This window comes from Colossoma macropomum, unplaced genomic scaffold (genome assembly GCF_904425465.1).
Source record: "Colossoma macropomum unplaced genomic scaffold, Colossoma_macropomum, whole genome shotgun sequence".
In the NCBI taxonomy this organism is placed as follows: Eukaryota; Metazoa; Chordata; class Actinopteri; order Characiformes; family Serrasalmidae; genus Colossoma; species Colossoma macropomum.
The window spans coordinates 17,075,811-17,098,191 of NW_023494806.1; positions in this window are offsets into that span (position 1 = coordinate 17,075,811).

Below are 22,381 nucleotides of genomic sequence, written 5' to 3' on the forward strand. Positions count from 1 at the left end.
AATGTAATATATTTCATTCACTTAGAACCGATGTGCACATTTAAACTAAGCGAATTCACCCTTTAAGCCCAATGAAAGATCACGTGAAGCTGTTTTATGGTTGCAAATGACTAAAAAATGTACTTCTTTTCGGGGTTAACGTGGCATCCTCAGCCTAATCGATGCAAGCTTTAATGTGAATGGCATCTGAAGTTCACTCTGAACTGATGAACTGAAATACTGTACCTTTAATAAAAGTCTTATAATTCCAAAGGTAAGTGAGTGTGCAGATGTCCTTAAATCCCAGTGTTAAGCTCCAGTATGTCCAGAGTCCATATGAAAGAGCGCCTGCGGAGTCTGTCTTTGTGGCTCTGCTTTATTCCCCAGCCCGCTCTGCTCTCACTGCGCTGCTCAGAGATCCTCACAGATCTGATCCTTACAGCAGGTTCCACTCGCTTCTCCACTCTCTGTTATGTCGTCAGGGATGGAGAGGAGGGGCGCACTCACTGCCCAGCCGAAAAGTGAGTGGACAGAAGGGTGGGGTGGTGGGAGGGGTGGGGTATTGGGGGAATGGGAGGCGGGGGCGATATGAGGCACCCATTGAGGACCGCTTTATACTGGGGCATCGTTAACATTCAGCCTGATTCTCCTGATACAGGAGTGAGCGTCTGCCTCGTTATTGTGACTGTCACATCTTTATTGTGACAGAATGCGCAGCCAAAAGCATTAAAATGAATGATAATTATTGCTCAATAGCGTGTAATGTTGGCAACGCACAGGGTTATATATGGGTTATATTCGTTAATATGCTATACATAGGGCTATATGCTATATCTAGTCTGTGTGTAGTGTTGCTTTGTTGTCTTTTTATGCCAAATATGAAAGGCAGCCTACACTGTTAGGCTTTCCAGTTGGCTGAAAAAAAAGATTTCTACAATTCCAAAGCATGAGATTTCCAACTAAACGTTTAACTGGAAAACGCTATTAATTGCAAAATACACATTTTATTCACACAAAATCTTTGGTCCATTTTTAATTGTTTAGGTATAAAAGCATTAAACTTAAGAATTTAAGAGTCCTCTTTTTTGCCCGTCTTTTCCACACGAGGGAGTGAACCGACCGCTAAGTGCGCGCGCGCACACACACACACACACTGATAAGTAGGAGAGTCTTCTGTCTGGCAGACAGCCTGTATGCACATATAACGGTATTTAAGTCATATATACTATATTCTCACAGCGCTAATCTGGCCAACCTGAGGCTCTGCGCACCTTTAAGTGCCCTGCTCGAGTCATTTTGACCCACATTTACAAACAACATTTTATAACATTTCACATATCACATACCACTGCAAAGGGGAAAGTCTCAGCTTTCTGATGATACTAATATTATCTCTGTAATCCAAATATCAGACGAGATATATTCGTTTAAATAATACCAGACAGTATTCAGATGCAGACATTTATTCAGACATAAGGCAGCAGAAGCAACACCTTTTTTTTTCCAGCCGAGAGTGATAATACACACACGCACAAACACGCGCACACACAAGCACAGGCTGGCACGTGCACGCTTGCACGCACATTCACATGCAAATGGAATGCCTGTGACGTCTTCATCCCGCCGGTACATCGCTGATATTGATTGGCCGATATGGAGACAGAAGATGCTTGTTAGCCAATTGTGAGGTGTCTTTCAGCACCCTCAGTTGTTCATTTAGGAGGTTTTTTCCTCAAATGAAAGAGGACAAAGAGAAGCCGGCAAAATCTTGCACAAAGATGTCTAAGACATGAAAACTGACATGAAATATGAAAAACTGACACAGAATAAAAGATGAGACATTATCTGATTATCACTCGATCACAAACTACCAAAGAAGCCCCAAATCCCAAAAGCAGAATCTAGTTTTGACCTAAAATCTGGTTTTGTTCCACCATTTTCAGTAATTCCTTTGTTCATGATGTACAGTGTAGAGAGAGGGCTTTACACATACAAGAAATATTAATGCTATACTATGATATTATGATTAATACCATCTTTATCAGAGAAATAAAAATGTGTTTTTTGTCATTATAAGTCAGCTTGTAATGTAATTACAAATCAATATGTAGCAATATGTATATTACAAGCTGACATTGAATGTCACTTATTGTCCATTTTATCAGCTTCGCTTACCCCATAGGTGCACTTTGTAGTTCTATAGTTACAGACTGTAGACCATTTGTTGCTCTGCATACTTTGTTAGCCCCCTTTCACCCTGTTCTTCAATGGTCAGGACCCACACAGGACCACCACAGAGAAGGTATTATTTGGTGGCACTGAAATGACACTGATGTGGTGGTGGCATTTTAGTGTGTGTTGCGCTATTATGAGTGGATCACACACAGTAGTGCTGCTGGAGTTGTTAAACACTCACTGTCCACTCTATTAGACACTCCTACCTTGTTGGTCCACCTTGTAGATGTAAGTCAGAGACGACAGCTCATCTGTTACTGCACAGTCTGTGATAGTCATCCTCTACCCACAGGACACTTTTGGCTGGATATTTTTGGTTGGTGGACGATTCTCAGTCCAGCAGTGATTCTGAGGTGTTTAAAAACTGCATTGTGGAGAATGGACATTCTACTATATGTACCAACTCACGCACTACTTCCTTCCAGCTCTAGTATTGTTAGTATGTTGTACAACAACGTGATTCATCATTTTTCTTAAAATTAGAGTTTTGTTGAAAACGAGTATTGAGAATCGAATCAAATTGTGGGCTGAGTGTACTGTGCCCCAGCTTGTCCCATACCAAAAACTGCAGCATTATTAACCAACAAACTCTTGTTTGTTTTGCTGTAACTTTGTCTTGCATGTAAAAGATTTTTTATAGCTGTTTAATCTTAATTCCAAATCCATAAATTCAAATTCCTATCGTCTGATACAGCTTCAAAAAAAGCAGTTGCTCAGTCAGATCTGACAGGTAGGTCTGCAAATGGTCAGAATGACATAGTGTAACTGTGTGCAAGCATTGCCAGTTTCTCAAAAGACAATCTGCACAAGCTATAGCTTCAGTCAGGAAGTGGTGTCTTCTTTGCCCCAGGGCACCTGTAAAAGCCCTTGGACTCTTTCCATTCCTTTGTGGACTGTAATCAAAGTTGGCCAGCACTTCCTAAGAGTGCCGCTGCTTTTGAGCTGCGTTGGTGGTTGTATAAAGGGAGGCAGATGGGGTGAAAGGGGATTTGACGAGGCTGGTGATGCATGTTACAACAAGAGGATGGACCAGCACTGTGGCGGAAGCCTGTCACTTTCCCTGCATCCCTCAACCATTCAAGACCAGGCTTGTCACCTCTGCCACACAGTTATTTACGATGTCCAGTGAGGTTCCCTTGATCTTGTGAACTGTAAGAATAGAAAAGAATCAACCATTTTCTACGTACGCTAATGGTTCCTTTGTAGGCATTCTTCTGATGTGAGCAGCTGTGTTGAGCCGTCCTATGGTTTGGAATGGTTGAAACAGGGTCAGCACACAAACTGTAGAGAACCGCAGAAGATTATGAACGTTTCTAGGGCATGTGCCTCCTGAGTCCAGAGACTGTCATCACATTAATCAAAGCCTGACCAAGATCGATTGCCTGCTAAGTCCTGAGAATATGAAAAATCACAGATGATATTCAATGCATAAACCACTTAGGAATGATCTTAAACAATTGTGCCTGAAAGAAACCGAATAACATAAACAAGAGAAGTGGTGCAAAATGACTTCAATAATAAATATAAATAATTAAATCTTATTCCATTAACTTCTATTAAGAAGCTAAGAGTGGGCCTCATTCACCAATATCTTTCTAAGGTTTTCCTTAAATTTGTTCTTGAGAAAGGTCCTAAGAAAAAGTCTATGTTAGATTCATGAAGTGTTCTTAAACTACTTTTGTGCTCTTGAGTGTGTAGATTCTGTTCTTACTTAAGAACAAATCACAAATAAGAAAACACTGGTGGATGTTAGAATCTTAGTGAAAACTGCATAAGTGGGTTTTAAGAATAATGTTTGGTGTAAGAGGCCCAGTGTTTTTTCTTTCTCCTGTAATGTTTTTGGAGACATGACAACGACAATAGTCAATAACAATATTCTCATCATATTAATACATACATGTCATTTGGAAACTAGTTGTGTCGGATGATCATTATTTATAATACATATTGCTGCTGTCATATGAAAACCATGTAACTCCATCCTTCATGCACATAGAAGCTTCACTTCACTTTGTGTGAATGTTTGTTGATCACTAGGCCAATAGAAGTTGGTCAAAATGACTTGGAACGGAATCTTTTACGATAACTCCCATTAAAAGTTAAGAACACTGTTCCTGCTCCTGTAAAGTTACCATTTTGGAGATAAAGTACTGTGTTTCTGTCCATCTCTCCACTGTGAAAAGACAGCTCAACACTGTGGGTCTAAAAAAGATATGTAGCTGTCAAGAAGCCGTTACTGAGAAAAGAAAATAGCCAAAAAAAATTCAAGCTCAAGAAGCTTCTGGTGTTTTCAGTACAATGGACTGTCCAGACCCCGAGTACAGACCTCAACATCACTGAATGTGTTCGGGATTACTTGGATTGTGAGAAACAGAAAATGCAACCAACTTTTAAGACTGAACTTTGGAGGTGTGGAAAAATATCCCTACAGCTTTCTGGGAGGAACTGAAAGCAAATCTCCTAAATAGAATGCAAGCTGAAATAAAGCAAAGGGTGGACACATTAAATACTAAGTACTAAAATACTAATACTAAAATATTCAGACCTCTGTGTAAATTTCTGTTAAATGTATGTTTTCTGTTTTTCTTTTCCTGACACATGATTAATGAGTATATTGACTGGAAAAGGGCATCTTACTTTTGCACAGAAGTCTATGTTTTTGTTAGAACAGTGAAAATGTATAAAAGATCTCTTTCACAAGAAAATAAATCAGTTGAGTAGAAGAAACTCTATGCTCTCGCTCTCAACTTAAGCTCAGTCTACTCCACTTCCGAAACGTATAAAATATAATTGAAAGGAGTTCTGAGACAAAGAAGTGTTGCTTGTGCCCCAACAACAGCTGTCAATCACTAAAGGTGTGAAGACACCAGGTGTCAGTCAAAGAAGGAGTGTTAATCATAGTTCAAGTGAGCATGTATGTATTTAGTCAAGCTAGGACTGAGTGTTAATTACAGACTGACACCTGTCACTCTGTTCTCAGGACTGTGACCTAGTGGCAGCCCAAAGGATGTTGACATGGCCTTTCACTTCTCTCCTGTGACAGCCTACAGGGAGCTTCCAGCATTTTTCTCAAAAAAATTGCAAAACTAATTTGTCTGGACATGTGTGTTTATAGTGTAACATACAGCACAAAAATGATCTCGAATAGGCTTCAACAGGTCATAACTGCATCCAAAAGACTTTACTTGAATCAAATTTTTGTGAAGAATTTATTTAATATATTTTATTCATGTGGGACTGAGCCAATCAGACCCATCTCAAGACCCACCCATTTTCCTTAGCCCTCCAGTCATTGCTTAGCAACCATTGCTAGCCACTTTTCAGCCTGTACTTATATATAGTGGTCAAGAAATGGGCCTGTATTACTTTTTTATTGGTCTGTGAGTTAAACCTATGTTTTCCAAATACACCTGTTTTCCTAAGTTTGTGATTCATTTCATTTTAGTTACACTCGTTAAAGGTAATATGAACTAGTCTGACTGAATAATAAGTAGCGTGACTCCACACACCACCTCCGAATTTGAGCAGATTGTTCGGCTGAAACCAACTTAGATAAGCTACTGTTTTAACGTTAAGTTAACCTTATTAAATAAATGAAGTAAGTAAACCCACCTGAAAGGACAAAATTCTTTCATTTTGCCATTATTAACCCTCTCAGGTTGATGATGCAACATCAAAGGACATCGTAGATAAATGAAAAAATACTTTGTGAATGCTGCATGCTAGAGAAGTACTGTCATTTTGCCCTGAAGGGTAGCATTGGTCCAGCAAAAAGTCAAGAAAACAGCCTCTGATTGGTCGAAAAGTCAGGAACACAATCTCTGATTGGTCACCAGACTTGACCCAAGGCATCAGAGGATGGCTAACTGCCCTGCTAACCACAATAATAACTCTTTTCAACAAGGAGAAATGGAAGACAGTGTTGGATTTGACATTATAGATTTACTTTACAAAGTCTCCAAAATTGCAGTTTAAGGCTAGATTACAAAGCGTCTGAAAGTGATAAGATCACAGTGAAGCCCTGATTGAAGTGGCAAAGCACTAGCCTTCTGGGAAAAAAATGAAAGTAAGTCTGCGTTCCCAAGATGTTATTCGTTTATGTACAACATCCTGTGATGTCCCATACGACATTGTTGACCCGAGAGGGTTAATGTATCGAAAGGCTGAGTTCAGGGCTTTTGAAAATATCCAGGAGGTTACATCAGTGGTTACGTCCTCCTGAAATGACCATGTTGCACTTTGGGATGCAGTATATCACAAAGATAGCTCTGGCTGTGGACTGGAAAAAGTAGTACGTCATCTGGGTATCTTTGGGATACTGGGGAAATTCATGTTACTTACTACTTTTGTGTACAATCAGTACATGAGCACCATGTAGTAGGCTATATCAAACACAGCCAAAGAGTTTTAGTCCATAGGCGGAGCCTTATTTTAGCCACACTCTTGCATTTTAGAGCAGGAAGAAAACACAGCCCAGAAATACACTAAAAAGTAACAAGACTTTGTAAGCAGTGAAGCCAAACACAGCAGATTAAATGCACCAGAGTTAATTAGTCCAGAGCTAGCTGCAAGTGTGTATGATAATTAGTGGGTGGAGCCAAGGTAGAGGCAAGCTAAAGTGAGCCAAAACTCACAAAGGCTGGGTAAGTCCAAGTGACAGTGTGTATTGAATTCTCCCTGATGTTTCACAATGTTTTAATATGCTAAATAAATTTTCTCATTATGCATCAACCTTTAAGCAGCTGCTATTTATCCTATTAAATTGGAAGGTCTTTGTATAGCCAGTAACATTTGTCAAGACTGAGGTAGCTCAGTCAAGTATTTGTTTATACAGTAGGCCTGTTCAGTGTAAATGGGTTTTGCTGTTGCTAAATGTACTCAAACACACCTAGATAGCTAGCTAAGTATTTGTAGATTAATATTCACAATCAGCTCCACCAGTGTGCAGTGAGTAGCACTGTCACCTCACAGCAAGAAGGGCCTGGGTTCGATTTCCCAGCTGGGTGACCAGGGGTCATCTCTGTGTGGAGTTTGCATGTTCTCCCCGTGTCTGTGTGGGTTTCCCGCTGGGTGCTCCAGTTCGTTCCCACAGTCAAACACCCACTGTGACCCAGAAAAAGTTATTAGGACAGAAAAAGGATAAGCAATTAGTTTTAATCACACGTTAATGATATCAGTGCTGAGAACTTTACATAGTGCTACACAAATTGAACAATATTGTTCCCACATTGACACCCATGGAAAAAAACAGCTCCCCCCACCGCCCCCAAAACCCCAATATAACCCTTAATTTTATTTATTGTTCAGCCATCTATCCTTACTGATACTAAATATGCGATTTTACATGCATCATGTTTTGGGTATATCTGGGTTTGATTTACCCTTTCGATTAGGTACATGGCTGCCTGCTTTCCTGGCACAGGCACTTATTTGATCCTCATATTGAGAGGCAGCAACAATTGGTAACAGTGATAGGTTGGTACATATAATCATCTCTAGATGTTATTAACTAATGAAGCACTGATACTTTCAAATTAAAGCTGTTATTCTGCATACTCAGCTTTCCTTTTCAAATCCAACGTACTGGACTTATGGGCCAATTCAACAAAAATTGCTTTGCTGTCCAGCTACTGTCCACACATGTACCGCATATGTAAGAACTACCAGATCAGTTCACCAGTGCTATCAATTATAAACAAATTTTCTGCTATTTCCTCTGGAGAATGTAACAATAACTGATGCCTACCTAGAATAATTGCTCACTTAAAGTGAACCAGAGAAAACGTCATAATTAGAAACAGAAGGTTGGCGATAGCTTTCAGTGACTTACAGTAAACTGATTGTGGTTTCCTCATTTTTTCCTATTGTAAAGCAGTATACTGCCTTAAGCTATCCATAACTACCTCCCAGCAAATTACATTGCAGATGTTGCCTGACATTCAGAAGGAAAACAATAATTTACTCAAACTGTTAAGATGACTTTTCAAAGCAGGATTTTGACTTTTATGTTTGAAATTGGAGAGAATGTGTGAGAATTGGAGAAAAAAAGAGACAAAACATACACAACAAGAATCAGCCTCTCAATTCTACATCACCAGTGCTGCCAAGGACTCAGATAATTGAGTAAGCTTTTTGATAAGTGTACTTGCTAACCTTAGTGAAGTACTCATTATACTGTAGCTTTCTAAAGGAGAGATGTTGGAGTGATGGAAATCAGATTTTTACCACCCAAAACGTTTCCACTAGGGTTAGCCACATCACCATTAGCTTAACCTTGTCAGCATTTTATTATCAAGGGTTTCCATCTAAACTACGTCAGCATTTTTAGTCCAAACTCACACTAGGACACTTGGTTAGACTGCTTTTGTTTGCAAGAACAACCAGTGCTTTGTATCTATTGTTTTGGTGAAAAGAAAACTCTCCATGTGGCTGCATTCAGTTGCTTGTTAACTTCCTACAAATGGTCAATGGAAAAATACGCCATTCCAGCTCCGGAATGTTCAGTCTGATCAGGAATGGTGAGCTTTTATATAGCTTTTTGCTCAGCCATATGTTTTTTGTAAAATCAGTGCTAAATTAAAATTACAGTGATACAAGACCATTAGAAACACCCAATTAACCATGTAAGATACTATAGCAACCACTTAGCAACCACCTGGGAAACTACAGCAGCTACCTAGTAACACCCTAGCAACCACCTGGGATACCATAGCAACTGCCTAATAACACCTTAGCAACCACTTGAGATACCATAGCAAACACCTAGCAACACCCTAGCAACTATCTGGTATACCATAGCAACCGCCTAGCAACACCCTAGCAACAATTAGGCATACCATAGCAACTGCCTAGCAACATATTAGCAAGCTTAAGCTGAACAACTACTCTCCATTTTCTTCAGGAAATGCATTTTTCTAGTTCTTTCTTGTTCTGTATTCTATTTATTGCAGTCTTATTAAATTTGTCCCTTAGTTTAATATTGTTTTTAATAGTCTGTGTGCTTGTCTGGTCTGTTCAGTATGTTATGTGCACTCACCCAGACAAATTCTTTGTATGTAACAAGTAACATACTTGGCAAAAGTGATTCAGATTAAATAGCAGTCAATTTTCAAATGAGGTCCAGTGCTTAAAATCCAAACTAAACCCACTAAAATAGGGTCTTGCTAACTGATGAAACTGATGAACCACCAACCAGTTAATGAGTGGTACCTTTTAAGTAGTTAAAAGTCTTTTTACCTTTGTGTCTTTTCAAAAATACACCAAATCCATGCCCCAACAATTTTTATACACAATAAAAATCTATAAAATCATTACTGGATGAAAATAGACCAGCTAAATCATTCATAAGAGGCCCATAAAAGAGAGTCATTGCCTCCCTCTATGAAAGTCGCTTAACCAAGACAAGCTTATGAAGATCAAAAAGCAAAAGAAAGAGCATGTAGATTTAGAAGTTATGTCCCAGAAACTACAATATCACAGGCAGTAGGAACTTTCAGTACAGTAAGGAGTTGGATGTTATGGATTTAAGCTTTGTTATGAGCACTGTTACAGTGACTGTGGAGACGCCTTGCTGTGGCACATGTTCTTCTCATAAATGAAGCTTCAGCCATCAGAGTTTCCCCTGGGCTACAGGCCCTAAATGCGCACTGCTAAACCGTGATGGTGACAAAACACGTCATAGCCAGTAATGGATAGTCAGCCCACTAAAGATGCCTATGATTTATAGTGTGTTTGTATGCATCTCTGCATGTGTGCTCAACCATCTGGGGAACAGAGAAAATTAGTGTAGTGATTTAGCAATTGCTTCAGCGTCACTGAACCACCCTTAATACCCCTGACGCGGAAAGACTGCTCTCTTAGCAAAATGGGTCCTGTATAGTTTCAGGAAAATGGGGGCAATGGCTTATAACAACAGCAGAACTCTTTTGGCTCTGTATAGAACCATTTTGAAAGGTTCTTTTTTCACCTACACATTGTTAGAAATAAAGGTTCTCTGCAGGTACATTTTTCATTCATTGAAGTACAAACAATGTAAATGTACCCTCAACAGTACATCAGTGGTTTTAAGGTCCAATTGTGCACCTTAAATAAGTTTTTCCCAGGTGAAAAGTATGTATTTGTACCTTTTCATAAACTGATGTTTTATAACAGAACAGTAAAATAAAAAGCCTGGAGACGAGACGGGGTGTGTGGAGTCCATACAACTTAGAAAATATGATTTCAGTGGATTATGGTACAATTATGTTCCCTGACTAAAAGTACTGAGATGTACCCTTGAGGGTACCACCTAAGTGACAAGAGGGGTTCTGCCCCAGTGACAGTTTAGTATTATTTTTTTTCTGAAAGTGCAGTTGTTTTTAAATGAACCTAACTGAGCCTGAAATTGTTCTATATAGCACCAAAAGGGGTTCTGCTATTGTTACAATGTCAAGCTTGTAACAATAGAATGATTTTTGCTGCTATATAGAACCATTTTTTAAAATTCTATATAGAATCAAACAACCCATCAATCTGAAGAATCATTTCACCATGCAAAGAACCTTTGAGGAACTTTTTTAAGAATGTAAGAAAATAAGTGGGTATGATATAAATCTGAGCCAACTCTACACACGTGGTCAAGAAATAAACACAGATATTCATTTGTTATGCAAACAGTGTACTAAACAACACTGGTTGATAGTTTGGGCTTGTTTCGTGGTGAAAATGAGTCAGAGATCCATGAGCTCATATAAACTTCTTTTTTCTTCAGTCTTCTTTTCTTCCACCCATTTTGGATGGGCACAACATAAAAAATCACAAAATTAATGATCATACCTGAGAATTTAATTGTTTACGACCCCTTTTGTAAATCCTGACATCAGTGATCAGCAACAGCCCTCTAGTTTATATACATTTCCCAATATTTTGGCCTTATTTTGAAGCCAGTCTGTCTCTTGCAAAGTAGCCTACTCAGCAGCTGAAACACTGACATTACCCAAGGGTAAACCCTACCCTTGGGTAGCTAATGTGTCATACTACTAGTAAGATAGACTAGCATGTCATGCTAATATTTATGAAACATTCACAGGAGTTTTTTCAATCACAGTGTGTCTATTTTTAGCTCAAATCATATCCGCAAGTCAGTGACTGACCGTAAGAGACTTGAACACTGGTGGTGTCCCGTGGTGGTATCCATAGAAAAAACTAGACAAAAATGAACCAATCAAAGTTGTTTATCAATCATGAAATTGACCATTCATGTTGTGCTCTGTGAAACTCATATGCAATTTTTTTCTTCTGTCCGACCCGTGAGGCATTTCAAAATACATATAAGTGAGTATATGCAAACACACTTTTAGAAGTCAATATGAAACTGGTAAAAAAAAGAAAAAGTCCTACACCTGACTACACCACTAATTGGACTGTGTAATGTTGATTCATCCATTCATCTTTTAAGCCGCTTATCCTCCTGTGTCGTGGAAGGTGCTGATGCCTGTCCCAGCACTCATTAGGCAGAAGGCAGGAAACACCCTGGACAGGTTGCCAGTCCATCAAAGGACACACAGACAGACACACATATATATATATATATATATATATATATTCTTTGTCACTGTTTCATGAAGGCATTAAATGAGGGGGTTTAACAGTCACATTATGATCCATAGGCAGCAATTCTCCTGAGAGTAGTTACCCACTAAGCACTGTGGCACTATAAGTACAGTAAGCCTTGAGGTTCTTTAACCGTAAAGCAAAATGCAAAGTGGGGCTGTTTTGTTTTCACCACTGAAACTAAACACTGATGACTAAAATGTAACAGAAAGTACATCACAAATGGGCTCAACTGAGACCTGGTCCAAGGTGGTGGTCTGAGTTCAGTTCCTTTGTGGGACAAAAACCCTATTAATACCCTTGATTTCTTAAGAAACATTGTTTCTAAAAACCTTGTTTTTATTGTTTCTATTTAAGTGATTTGCACTTGCATTCATGTGGTCAGATACATTGTCATTGTTCATGTTGAAGCTTTCCAGTGTTTAATATTATATTCCATTTGGTTGTACAATCCATCATCTGAAAGAGAAAAGAGTCTCATCATCTGGTCCTTGTTTAGGGAAGCATTATGAAACCAGTGTAAGTTATGAGACCCCTATACAACCTTGTTAATGCCACACAAGCAAGGGGGCCCCTAAATCCCCTGAGTCATAAGGTTGGAGCTAATGGTCATACAAGCATGTACAGTGGCAAGAAAAAGCATGTGAACCCTTTTGGAATCATCTTAAAATATGATCTTGTCTTTAACTAATTTCCAAAAAACAACAAACACAATCTATATAAATAACAATGCAAAAGACAATGTATTGTTCTTGTCTATATGGAATACATCATTCATGTAGTCAGGAGTTAGCAAACCTGTGATGTCCAATCAGTGAAATAAGACATTGAATTGTCATGAAGAACACCCAGCAGAAAAGTATGGTGGAGACAGCTTCATGATTTGAGGTAGCTTTGCTGCCTCTGGACCTTGATCAATTGCCATCAAGTAAAAACAAATTCCCTACAAGATCACATCAGGGTGGCTGTCCGCCAGCTGAAGCTAGGTAGAAGCTGGGTGAAGCAGCAGGACAATGACCCTAAACATCAAAATAAATCTACTACAAAATGGCTTAAAAAAAAAAAATCTGCTTTTTAGAATGGCCCAGTCAGAGGCTAGATCTCAGCCATTAGAGATGCTGTGGAATGACCTCAAGAGAGCCGTTCACACAACATATCTGAAGAAAATGGCTGAGATAAAGCAGTTTTGTAAGGACAAATGGTCCAGTATTCCTCTTAAATGTTGTGAAGGTCTGATCCAACCGGTTTCATTAATTTGAAAGATTATGATTGATATGAAAGACTATAATTGTGTGTTATTAGCTTCAGCACATTGTGTTTGTCTATATTTGTGACTTAGATGAAGAACAGATCACATTTTATGGCCAGTTAATCCAGAAAATTAGGTAATTCCAAAGCATTCATATACTTTATTCTGGCCACTGTATATTCAAGTATCTGTATTACAATCTCTAAAAATCCTTGGAGAACAAAGAAGGTGAAACAATGAAGAGGAATATATAACTATCACCTCATTTAGAAGCTGTCAATGCCATTTATTTTTATCTGATTCTTCTACCTAAATGAGCTTTTACTTATTTGAGTTGTAGTTACCAAACTTAAGCTGACCTTGCTAAGCATATAAGTAATGTTCCACTGGTAAACCTCTCTCTGTATGCCAGACTATAAAATGCACATATAAGCCAGAGTTATTATGTTATAAAAATGGAGTTCCTGATCACCAGCTGAGTTGACAGGTCGCTGAGCCTGCTTTAGATTAAACAGTGTGCTTGACGTGAGGTCAATGGGCTCTTTAAGCTTTCTCAATTATCAAAACTTACCTCTGTAAGAACAGTGAATCAATGGCTTTAATCACTTCATACATTTATAAAACATGGGATATCCTGAATATCCTGAATTTGCTGGATCCTGGATATTTAAATATGGTACATTCAACTTTTTTCCAATATTAATTGCACCTGTAGATCGCTGAAACAAGCAGAAACCTTCTGTAGAATTCCGTGCGGTTTAATTGATACCTTGTTTATGTTCATGAGTAGAAGAGGAGATATTTTATTATGGTTTTAATTTGATACATTTGTTATTGTACAAATTATTATTTTGCAGAAAGGTTTTTTTATGTATATTTATGACATCGACAAAATGTCTGAAGAGCAGGTAGGGTAGAATGATCCATATATTTACCACTTATTAATGATTAAACATTACAGAAAAATATAGACATCACAGTGTCAGATATTAAATAACTACTTGATCATTAAAACATAGACATTTACTAGTAGCTGCACCAGCACAAGAACTGTGCGTCAGCAGCTTCATGAAATGGGATTCCATGGCCGAGCAGCTGCACACACGCCTAAAATCACTATGCACAATGCCAAACATTGGTTGGAACGGTGTAAAGCACACTGCCACTGGACTGGAGCAGTCGAAAAGTGTTTTCTGGAGTGTTGAATCACATTTCACTATCTGGCAGTCTGATGGATGCATCTGGGTTTGGTGGATGCCAGGAGAACGCTACCTACCAGACTGCATAGTGCCAACAATAAAGTTTGGTGGAGGAGGGATAATGGCATGGGACTGTTTTTCATGGTTTGGGCTTTGCACCTTAGATTCAGTGAAAGGTAGTGTTAATGTTACATGCATGAATGTTCACCTGTGCACAAAACGAGGCCTATGAAGACATGATTTGACACGTTTGACATGTAGGAACTCCAATGGAATTGAACACCTTTGGGATGAATTGGAATATTGATTGCGAGCCAGGCCTTCACGTGCCCTTTTGACTGAATGGGCACATATTCCCATGTATTGCTGTGGAAAGCCTTCCCAGACAAGTGGAGGCTGTTACAGGCACAAAGGAGGGTAACTCCATATTAATGTCACCGTTTTTAAATAGGATGTCCAACAAGCTCATTTAGATGTAATGTTCAGGTGTCCACATTATTTTGGTCATGTGGTGACAGTGATAGCTTCTAAACTTGCCTCATTATATCTGAGACTGACATACTTATCTATAGTTGTGTGATCACCTGCTGATCGTTTATGAAAAGTTCACCCCAAACATTTGACACAGGTCAGATGTTAAATTCCTATAAAACTCATCAGAGGAGCACAGAAGAAGTGGATGAGAAGAAAGACACCGCACAGTCAGTTCAAAGAGGGGTAACAGGAAGGCTCTCCACTGCGTCTGTATCGCTCTGAAATCTACTCCTTCATTTTATAATGGCCTGCCTGCTGCTTTACTTCCATACCTCTACTGCTCCCGGCACGAACAGAGGCACAGTCTGCTGTGAGCCAGTAGCCTGATGAGTAATGTGCTCTGACATTCGAGAGGCCAACAAAGCCAATTAAACTCATAAAAGGGAAGGATCATGTTTCCTTTCACTTCATAGTTTGGAAAAAATGAAGAAATCACAGATTGTGGATATAATGTAACACATGGCAAACCTGACATTCTAAATTTAGAACAAAAACAAAAGTGGAAATTGTTTCACAGTTTCATTAGATCAGTGTGCGAAATATTCATTGGTATTTGGGGGGTTCCATGTTGGCTGGCTACTCCAGCATTGGTTCACTACTAACTTAATTGCCTTAGCAGCACTAAGCAGTACAAATATGTACCTTTCTTCTGGGACAAACTTCTGCAAAGCACACAGTTGGACAAGGCATTGTTGTACCAATGAGGGTACATTTACATTGTTTGTACCTTGATGAATGAAAAATGTACCTGCACAGTACCTTATTTCTAACAGTGTACAGCATACTGTCAAGTTTTTCAGAGGTATTCTGAGCATAATGAGGACCCATTGGGTGAACCAGTTGCTGCAGCACCACCCCGAGGCAAATTATTGTTGCATAGTTAATTAAAAATATTAAAGACAGAAGCTCACCAATTATGAAGTAAGATAAATAATGACTTTTCCCTGAATTTGTATTTTATTGTCTATTTTTCCCTAAAGAAAAGCATAACTTCATAATAAGTTTATTTTCAGGGACCCTCCAGAATTCAAACCATTCAAATTACACAACCAAATGATATTGCCCTTAGTATACAATGTCAAGCCATAAAAACGTACTTCTGGACTCCTGAAAAACATTGCAAAGGTCTTTAAGATATTAACAGGAGGACCGATCAATTGAGTGGGGCGGCTATAATTGCATCCATCAAATAATCTGCTACCAGCTTCTGCATAAACAGTCAACTAAACAAAATCAGTCATCTGTTTACTAACATTGGTAAAATGATTCAACTGCTCAAAATGTGGCAGAAATGGACTTCAACTTTGAAACAATGTTTTGAAAAAATAAAAAAAGGGTTTCTGCAAGTGATACTATTAAAGAACCAGAATCATGTTTCTAAAGGAGAAGTGCAAAAGTGAACCACTGTGAAGTTTAAATCACCTCCACATAATGTGCAGGTTCTATACTAACTGACAATTTGCAAAATTGCAGTTGCCACACCTCTCAGCCAATCACAACCATCTGTAAAATGCTACTTCTTCCATCAGACAAAAGAAAAGCTCTGACAAAACTCTTCAGAACAAACCTACAGTGAGATTGAGAGTGGTAGTAAATTAGCCTTTTCTTTTATCTCCAAAGAGCAGAAGTGATAACACATGTCCCTGAGCTCATAAGACAGTAGCTCATATAGGCTTCTGATCTTTCCTGACCCAATAGACCTTCATTGTTGATCGCACAACTAGACAGAGTCAGTCTGTCAGAATATTATAGTTACATATGGACAGCATAATGAAGTTTAAATCATCAATCACCACAGCGTAGCCTCAGCTGTCACTTAAACATCAACTGCTAAACAGTTTATTTTTAGGCAAAAAAAAATGTTGTTTCTTAATTGTTCCTTGTGCTACTGAAATTTTAGTCTGTTAGCAAAAGTTTTATCATGGACCTTGTACTGAAAGTTTGCTAGGTTTAGCAGCAACATCTAAAAAAGTTGGGACTTTCTTTAGAATTTTGCAAATGGTCAACTGCAGATTTTTCCTAGAATTGTATGTCCTGGTACATAGTCATTTTGGGGGTAAGGGCTCAAGAAAAAAGGTAAGCCTAAATGTGAATGAAATTTAATTAAAGTGACAGCTCCAGAGAGACAGTCTGACAAGCATAGCGCTGTAAAATGAGAAGTCAGCTCAACTTAAATTATAAGGTAACTGACTACATTGCTTTCCTGAGTTAACTCAACTTAAGGGCACTAGAGTTCACCCAATTCAGACAACTTAGTTTAGTTAAAAGTTCACCTAACTTCCATTTGTACTTTCTCAGTTTCTTTCTATCACACAGTCCCACCAGAGATTTTTTCTCTTGGGCTTCCAGATATGGACAGCTGTGGGATGGCTGGGGTTCAAACTCACAAGCTTCTGATGTTGTGATGAAATTTTAGACCATTGTACTGTATATTGGTACTTTACTTTTCAAAATTAAAGCAACAAAAATGGACTTCTTTAAGTACTTTCAGGAGTTTGCAAGTGGTGCTACAGACTTTTACCCCCACCAGGAGGTTGACAGTTTGAAAGCCGTAACTGGGAGCCCAAAAAGAGAAAATGCCTGGTGGGATGGGCTGTTGGAAAGAGCCCCAGCTAGTAGGGAAGCTGAGTAAAAAACGTACGTTCTACATTGTTTACCTAACTGAGATGCAGAACTAAAACATGAGAATTTGTAGGACCTTTGATTAAAGTAAGAAATTTGAGTTGAGTGAACTCTAATGTCCTCAAGTTTAAGTTAACTCAAGAAAAGCAGTGTAATCGGTCACCTTAGAATTTTAAGTTGAGCTGACTTCTCATTTTTGACAATGTAAGATTAGACTATTTCTGTCAGAGCAGGGAATCGAGTTTCAATCTTTAGTATATGGGGCCAGGATATTATCTACCAAGTTATACAAATTGTATAAGCTCTTAAGAGCTCCACACTGCCTCTCTTAAATCCTTGTTTTATAAAATAACAAAAATATCTTGTAAAGTATTTATTCCCCATTGATTGCTGCCCAAAATAACCACCTTATAGAATGTGATGTCCTGGTGGATTGTAGGCTTTTGGTGGGATTTTCCAGCTATAGGCAGCTAATACTGTGCCTCACTGAGTTACTACTGTGCCTGGCTGACCTTGAACAATAGTGTAGCCCATATAAAACACAGTTATTATACATGCTGATCAAAAAGGCACTTGTACAGCCTGAGGGTAAAAGGGCAGGGGTACAGGGGCCCCTGAGGTCAAGCACATGCCTGTGTCCAAGCCGAGAACCATTCACGGACCTTTAATTTTAAGAGTGTGCTACCAAACTCAGCACTAATTGATAGTTTTCAATAAGAGTCAATTAAAAGAATCAGAGGAATATATGACTTAGGCTTCATTATTAGGCCCACATTTTAGAGATTTCATAGTTGGCACCTGCTGGAAGAACCTGAACAGCAGTACCAAAAGACAGCTGATTAGAGTAGCTTTATGTATGATGCTCATCATATTGACAGAAAGGTGCAACATTCCTGTGTGCATTCAATTAAACTGCATATTGCGAAAATAGCTTAAATGAAGCTGTGTTCCGCAGAACACCGCATGGGGTGAAGGTGGTATATGTCTCTCAGGTTGACTGTAGGTTGACCACTGACCCTTACATCTACAGCAGTGATCCACAGGAGACCAGAGATCCATTATGCCTATAGCTAATATATAAGCATTATTCCCTCAGGACCCTTATTCTCCTCAGAATGACTGTTTGAAAAGATTAAAAAGCAAATCAGTTCAGAAAACATTTCTTATTCTCAAGCAAAACAAATCACCCTAGAAAATAACATCCGAAATGCAAAAGCATAACCTTTGACCTGAATACAATGAGATGCATTAATAACCGCAGAAAGTTTGGTCCCAGGCCTTGCTTATTCAAGGGCTAGCACACTTCTGTTCATTTACTTGCTACTTGTGGTTCACCAAAAAAGCAAGTTGTTCAGCAAAAAAGTCACACCCTTCATGGTGACCACTAATTTGTTTGTTAATTTCTTTCAGCCTCCACACTGTGAATGGAATTTTACAGCAAAAATATTCTTGGTCAGATGCTATAAATCAAAAATAAAAAAAGGAGTGACTGTAAGCAAAGTATTCATTTTAAAGCCCTGGTCACATCTAACCAGGGTCTTGTGAACACTAGCTTAGAAAGGGCTTTTATGATGACTTATTACTTGAAACATATATGAAATATGCACACAGTATGTTGCATAACGTAAATATGCTTTTTGAAACTTAGCCACAATATTTGCAACCATCTCAACAGCCATCAGAATGCAGATGTACACAATCAACTGACTGATTTCAGTCCACAGGTCATGGACAAGAAACCCTTGTAACACTTCCCTCTAAGGGTCTAATCCATGTAAGCACAACACCCCCCACAGCATAACAGAGCCCTTACTGTGATGCTCAAGAATTCGGGACTGATCTGTTCTATTGGTGTATGCTGCACATGCACTCACCCACTTGTGAAGAATTTGATGAAGGATTATTCACCTGACCTTAGCGCATTTTTCCACATAGATCAGTGTTTATGGTTTTTACACTGCTAAACTCTCAAATGTGCATTCATCTTAGTAATGATAGATTTTTGCACCGCAGCCATACTTTAATGTGGTGCCAGCTCAGAAGAAGACACGAAAAACAGGTGAATGCTCAGCCCAGCGCTAACCCCAATACAAAACACAGGCCAGGGGTATTGCGGGAGCACCCAACATATGCATACACTTCAAACACACAATAACCCACCCTCCTAGATCACATTAGATTACTTTAATCAACACAGCTGTACTAGTAACATCTATAGCAACAACAATCGCAGGAGCAGTACCTTTTTAACTGGGGAGTGTGGCGCCACCCATCTCCTGCATGGCCACATCTCCTGAGCTTTTCACAGCCTGTGGTGGATACACAATACATCTCTCTACGTAGTTGTTAATGGACTGTCCTTGCTGGCACAGTCATCACATTCTGCATCGACATTCTTAGTCACCTGAGGAACAATTGCTCTTTCAGTTTTGCTTACATATCACATTAATGCACAAGTATGATGGTCACTGAATGTGTGCTTTTGACCCAATTTCCAGCCCTATTCACTGCTGCCTTTTCCATACATCTAAATGGAGATGTCACTTTAGTCAGTGTTCCTACTGAAACATTAGCCACATGAGCAGTCTTTGTGACTGAAGCTCATGCCATCCGTGGCCTAATAATAAATCTTCTTTTAGTTACAGGCTCTTTTTAATGTGACTTATGTGTAATATAATTCAGAACAGATCGCAGTCCTGAGCTGACCCGCATGAGCAAAAAGACAACAATTTACCCAATATGCTCATCCAACAATTACAGCTGTCCTCTATATTTCCATAAGACATTAGACCCTTTTGAACTATAACGTGCAAAATGATATTTGCACTTGGAGGATGATTAGCAATAAACCAAAGCATGCTGAACAGACTTCTGTAAACAGAAGTTTACAGAAAAGAGTAAAAATTGTGAATTTGATTATTTCTGCTTGTGTAACTGTCAAGTTGCATGGAAATTATGTTTCCCATAACTTGTAACTTGCTACTACATTGCATGCCATGAAGACCTTATCATGTAAAGCCAGCCTTGCAAAGGTTTCTGCAACAAGCATTGTCATGCTCTTTTCAACAGAGAATTTCACAACAGAACAACACCAATTTTTGCAACTGCTTGAAGAAAATGTTTCCTAGCCTAATTCAAACATGTCTACAGAGTCAGGAGGTTCCTCATGTGATTCTACACAAGCTCAAAGAGGAGATTACACAAGGGAAAACATTCATCTTTCTCACTGTCAGCGGCTAATGTGCAGATGAGTAAACGCTAATCAACAAAGCATGTGCTCTTGGTGAAGCTGAACAGTGCACTGTTCTGTTAAGAGTAAATACTGTTCTACTATACTAGAAGCTAGACTTAACACTAGTTAACTAGAATTAACTAGAACTAGAATTTGTAGATGAATTCTGTTTTAAGTTTAATACTGTCAACTAGAGCAGATACAGCATAAGACAGAACATTCCTAATATAAGCCAAATAAAATAGTTGAAATGTTTTTGGTTCTGGCCAGTCAACAAACATGCTGATAAACAAGTCTGAAGTAACACGATGCAAGCTATGGTCCGTATTTACCTGAGAGAAAACAGCTTATAAGTTATTTTGACATTTGTTTAGCCTGTTTTATGGAACTGATCTTGTTAAACATGTGTTTGTGATCACATATTTTGGTTTGGAAACTTGGTGACTTGCCCTTTTCCCTTTATATCCTCACATTGGGCTTGGATTACTTTGAAAACCACTGAAAAAGCCATTAATATGTAGTCACTACATTCATGTTAATAATGTACCTACTGAAACAATAAAGGCTCCTAAAATGGTTCCTGGATGTATGGTTGTTTTAATCTATGTAGAGCAGGGGTCATCAGTTGCAGTCCTAAAAGGCCAGTGTCCAGCATATTTTGGTGATTTTCCTGCTCAAATGCATCTGATTCAACTCAGTTAATTGTCAGATGCAGAATGTGTTTGAGTAGCAAAGTCACTAAACTGTGCTGGACTGGCCCTCCAAGACCAGGACTGATGACCCCTAGTGTGGAATTTATACATTATGAGGAGATTCTTCAAACTTCTTCACACTCAGACATTTCATTTTCAAAAATGCTTGTTTAATGAACTAAAAAGTGGTTATTCTATGGCATTGCACCAAAAAATCCATTTTGACACTCATACTGGCAAAAATAAGGCTTTCATCAGTGATATTAGGTGTTATTAAATGCCCCATCCTCCACAAAGTCAACACATAAAGTCCATTATTATGTAATCATGTACCAAAAAACAAATTCAAATGATTTCCAGCTTTGCTTTACTCTGTAGAATTAGAAGATTGTTTTTGTTATTATGCCTTTAAGACGGATTTGTAAAGGAGGCCTGTTCTGATTGGCTGCCCTGTATTGAGCCTCATTGAGATAGTCCAAGTCAAAACACTGTTTATAACTTCACTGTGAATGGGCAGGGCTAAATGGGGCTGCTGTGGGCTGAATGATATATGTAAATGTCTTGGTTCAGATTGGGCTGTTTCCATATGGGCTGTGTGAATTGAGGAGTGGACGGCACAAAAAAAAATTAAAAATCAGTTTTTGATGATATGGATCCTTTAAAATCCAGCTTGATAACATGATATTCCCCAGTACACAAATCAGAGAGACCAAGACTTCAGAGCCAACATTCTTATTCTCAACATTCTTATTCTTTTTTAATGCAGAGCCTTGTTATACATAGCAATAACACTCCCAGATGTTATCTAATACAATTTCTTCTGTCCTCACCCACATTATTTGTCCAGTTCTGCTCTCAACACTTGTGCCTCTGTGGATGTAATGATCATTAACACACAAATAGAAGGTTGTTATTCAAGGTTATGATAGAATAAATCCAAGAGACAATATTTATAATGAATGAATTGCTCCAGCAAACACCATTCATGCTTTTCATTAAATAGCACACTTCATTTAAAAAATCTCTGATACAGTGTTGTATATTCATT